This window comes from Miscanthus floridulus, chromosome 8, assembly GCF_019320115.1.
Source record: "Miscanthus floridulus cultivar M001 chromosome 8, ASM1932011v1, whole genome shotgun sequence".
NCBI lineage: Eukaryota > Viridiplantae > Streptophyta > Magnoliopsida > Poales > Poaceae > Miscanthus > Miscanthus floridulus.
The window spans coordinates 182,992,864-182,998,197 of record NC_089587.1 but is presented as its reverse complement, the minus strand read 5'-3'; positions in this window follow the sequence as shown (position 1 = coordinate 182,998,197).

Genomic DNA, 5,334 nt, shown 5'->3' with positions numbered 1-5,334 from the left:
AAAAAGCGAACAATTAGCTGCAGACTGATTATAGGACTATTAACTCCCTATTTTTTCCCCTTTTCTTTGTCCTTTCTTTTACTTAACCTTCGGCTACCGATTTGTAACACAGGTGTTGCCTTTCAGTTACAAAATAGAATGGAATCCATAACTGGATACTGACAGATTTAAATCAAGTGATTTTGTAAAACTCATTTCACTTATAAATGGGCAATTAAGACAATAGCCTAATAGACATATGAAGACATCTACGGCCTGTTCGTTTCGGCTGAAACGATCGTGGATTATTACTGCTGGCTGGTTTGGTGTGAGAGAAAAATACTGTTCTACTCCCTCCGTCCCAATTTATCTGTCGTTTTCGGTGTCCGTGCCACGACTTTGACTCAATTTGTACAAAATATGTGCAACATTTATGTCTCCAAATAAATCTGTTAAAAAACTAGATTCAAAGATCTTTCCAATGATGCTAATTATGTATCATAAATAATAATATTTTTTAATATATATTTTGTTAAAATTGTTTCTCGGGAAGCGAGAACGACAGATATTCTAGAACGGAGGGAGTAGCTTATAATCCACGATCGTTTACGACCAAGTGAACAGACTGCTAAAGGTGACTGAGATAACTTACTGCAACAAAACTCACTACAGGATTAGCCTCATCGACAAAGCTGAACCGACACAGGTCGTTGATGCCCCCGCCGTCTACTTCCTCCGCCCCCACCCAAGCCAACGCTGACTGCATCGCCGCATACGTCGCCCCCTCGCTCTGCACATCCTTCCACCTCAACTTCTCCTCCGCCCTCCCACGTCTGCTCCTCGACAACCTCGTCGGTGCATCCGGCTCTGCCAACCGTGTCACCCCACCCTCGCCGATGCCCCGCCCTCGCCCACCCGCACTACTACGTCGCCCTCAACGACACAAAGTAGCCGACGCCGACATCAATATGAAGAACAACAACACTTGCAAATTTCAACCGCGCCACGTTGGAGTTGAGCTCACAATCAAAACGTCTTGAGCACGCGGGGTCCTCTGCGGTTGCTAGCGCAGGGGAAGCGCGTGGCGACGACAACGTGCCACCCACCGCCCGTCGCGGCTCCAGGGGAGCTACGAAGACTCCGCCTCTCGCGGAGCTGATGAGTTGCGGTAGTGGATCGGAGAAAATGGCCCGTGGATGACGGAAAAAAAGAAAAGATGGGTGCGGATTTCAAAAATCCTAGGTTTGCGGGTTTCAAATGTAGCAGCCTGTTCGTTTGGCTGTGGCTTGTCGTAAATGATCGTAAATTTCCAGCCGGAACAGTATTTTTCTCTCACACAAACCAGTCAGCAGTACTTCTTCACGAACCACCAACGATACGACTCGTTAGCTGCCTGTACACCCAGTAGACTACACGAATCTAGAAGCAAATCAACGGTCCGAAATTCAACAAGCACAAAGCGACCAAAACTGTCGACAGGAATATAGAAAGAATCATGATTTTTAGAATGTCTTAGCTTTGGCAAAACTCGTGAAAGCCAAATAATATTTTTAAGATATGTTTGGTTTAGAGCTTCAGAATAATATTTTGAACGCCGGGGGCCAGGATTGCTTGCCTTGCCACGTATTGCCTAGCAGGCTTCAATCAAACATGCCCTTACTGCCTATTTTTAACACTTCCCCCTCCTTGTTTTGATCTGTTTGGTTTAAAGCAAGTCCAGCAGACTAACTAAGGCCCTGTTTGGTTGAGCTGTGGCTGTGGAAAAAAGCTGATGTGGGCTGTGAGCTGTGGAAAAGCTGCTATGGGCTGTGAGCTGTAGAAAAGCTGAAAGTTGTTTGGTTAAACAAGTATAAAATATACCTTTTATCTTTATCTCTCTTGAAACAACTATGGAAGAGCTTTTTATTCCACCAATTTCGAAAAGCAGAAAGCCAAAAGCCAAAAGCAGGGTCAAACCAGCTTTCAAAAATGAACTACGGAAAAGCAGCTACTTCTAAAAAAGCACCCTCCAAAAGCAGCCCCTTTGGTTGGGCTTTTGGCTTTTGGGACCAAAAGCCAAAGCCAAAAGCCCAACCAAACAGGGCCTAAATGACTACCTAAACCTATTTTTTATAGTGGAGGGCAAAAACTCCAGCAGGCTATCTATTTAACTACCTAAATCTTTTGGCCCAACAAATTCTTCACTCCACTACTTACTTTTGTTGGGTCAACAAATCCCGTTACCTATTTTTTCTGTTGATTTCTTCCCCACACCCGCTCTCCTCGGCGGTACTCGTCCCGGCGGCGCTCTTCCCCGGCGCAGCTCCCTTCCCCGGAGCCGTCGCGAGCGGGCGCGGGCCTCCCGGCGCGGTGGCTTGCCCGACGCGACCGCCTGCCCCCAGCGCAGCGGCCCCTGGCGTTCGGCCATGTCCCGGGCACGGACGTCCCCAACTGTTCCTTCCTCCGTGCCGGCGGGGCTCCTCCACCGCGAGCAGGCCTCTTCCCCTCCCCTCCTGCATCTATGGCCATGTTCGTCTATGGCACCAAAGAGAGTAAGAGGATGACATGAGGGCTCCACGTGTCATTGACTATTAAACTGAATTTGAGAGCCACGATTTAGGTAGTACTGCTGGAGTTGGAAGCAAAATTTAGATAGTATAAAAATAGGTGGCTACCCAAACATTAAAATAGGTGGTGTGTTTTAGATAGTATTGCTGGAACATTTCCAAGAGTTCCAAAAAAGCCTCCCAATCCTTGTTTTTTGGCGACATAGAAAAAATCCCTCTCCAATAGTTTCCAATCCACACTCCCAAAATTTTGACACTTGGAAAAAGTCCCCCCGAGCGCAGATATATCCACCTAAATTCTATCGCGCGTATCCCTTCGTCATGCTCGTCTCCCCCCGGTCGTTTTGTTCGCGCCGTTTTCTTCTTCGTGGAGTCATCGCGTCCACAGCGCCGTCGCCGATCTAGGGCAGATACTGAGATAGTTATTGCATTTAGGTGATGGAAGGTGGAGATCGACACATGTGGCAGCGTTGCTATTCGAATTTGGTGTACATATGAATTTCCGTAACTGAACTACACTGTTTGATTACCGTTTTGTTTTAAACAAATAATCATGCTAAGTCAATCTAACATTCATGGATGTGCCCTGGCCAGTGCCGGCTGAGATTTTTTTCATCATGTTAATAAAGTTGAGCATCAGATTATTCTTTTGGTATTGATGTCTTCCTTACTTTCTGTAGGTTTGTCGCAATGTCCAGGAGTGGATAGTGGACAAACATGATGAATGGATTGGATGAGGACGTTTCTTTGAAGAACTCAGTATCCCCATGACACAGACACGTGCTCCTAGGCCAAATCAGAAAAGGCAAAAAAAAATTCAATGTCAAGGAGGATGAACTTGTTGTCTCTGCTTGGTTAAATGTTAGCAAAGATCCTGTGCATGGGGCTAATCAATCTCGTGCATCCTTTTGGCGTAGAATTTATGAGTACTATGAGAAGAACAAGACAATTGTATCAAACCTAACGGAGAGTTCGATTATGCATAGATGGATGTATATTTTGGAGAATGTCAACAAGTTTTGTGGATGTATACCATCAGCTAGATAATAACCCATTGCGTAATCATGACCATTAATGGTAAAGTTAACCTCAGGAGCATGACCCTCTGCCAGCTTTGCAAATAATGGTGACCGATGAAGCATGTTGATATCATTATGAGAACCCGGCATACCAAAAAGGCATGCCATATTCATGAAAGTGCATCTAGCCTTTTTGTGGGTTTTGGTGAGTTGAATGACAACACAATTAAAGGTCTAACAAGTTTCGTAAGTGTTGAACAGAAAGTCAAATATATTGCAAACTTAACAGTATTCCACATAGTGTTGAAATGAAGGCCAAATTATGTATTGTTGTGTTGAAAAATTATGGAAACAATCTAGTTCAAGCAAACGACAACAATGCAAATGGAGTTGATGAAATGGCCTCTATGTTGTGGGATATCATAGAATCATGTGAAAGCAAGCATGTTTGACAAATGGCAAATGAGACATGAGCTGATGATTATGGAATGGTCTCATATAGATGTTTTGCTTTGCATGAACAAAAAGAGTTTGATAGAGAATTGGCTTTGATCAAGTATTGAAGAATGAATCAAGAATGCATAAGTGAGGAAATGTCAAGCAAAGGTCAAATGACAAAGGAGACAATGTACAATGGATATAAGATGGTCTCTACATTGGTTTGCTTCTATGGATAAAGATTTGGAAAATCACTATACATTAATATGATCAAGCTAGAAGTATGAAGATAGAGATTGAAGTAAGTGTTAGGAAGTGTCAAGCCAAAATGAAGATGATATAAGGAATCATGAATTGGCTTGACCATATTGATGTTGATTCATATATGTCTCTATATGAATTAAACTGAAGCTTGATTGATCTCAATATTCATATCAACAATATATTCAAGAAAGGATCACAATATTGAAGAATTGATTTTTTTAATGGATGCTTAATATGATGTGACTTGAGTATGACTCGATAGGGTGAAGATAGCAAGGAAAGGGCTTTGATGGACTAAGCGAAGGTGAAGGGCAAGCGATGGCTTGAGGACCAAGGTACCATGGCTAAGGTGAAGAAGAGAGTACTTGCATTGAGTCAAAGTACTAATCGAGCTATGAGGAGTCATGTTGTGTTGAGGATCAATTCATTAGTGCAAGTGACTTGAATCAATGCAGTTGAACTCATATGTGTTGAAATGGTTCAAGTCACATGCTCAAGGTGTGTTTGCTCAAAGACATGAGACAAAGATGATTACACCCCTTATGAGGTGATATTGAGAAGAAATGATATATGAAGACATTGAAGACTCAAGTGGTTGAAATGGTTATATTCTTTTGATCTTGAGTATAGGTATGCCGTTGAAAGGTCCTAAATGGCTAGAGGAGGGGTGAATAGCCTATAAAAATTTTTACAACAACACTTACGCAAAGTGGTTAGTATGACAAAAGGCGATAAGTGAATTTTGCTTAGCTCTACAAGGGTTGCAAGGCACCTATCCACAAGTCTAGTATAACTAAGATCACTAATGTCACACAAAGACTAAGTCACTAATTTACTCCTTGGTGAGCAAGAGAGCTAGCTAATTACTCTAATTATGCTACTCTACTCTACTTGCTACCACTACCTCTAAACAAGTCTATAAGAAAGTAAATACAAGGAGTAGAGAGGTATATCACAACCGACAAGTGATCAATCACAAAGAAAATCAATGAAATCCACTAGATCACAAGATGACACAAAATTTATCCCGATGTTCACTTGCTTGCCGGCAAGCTATGTCCTCATTATAGCAATACACTCACTTGGTG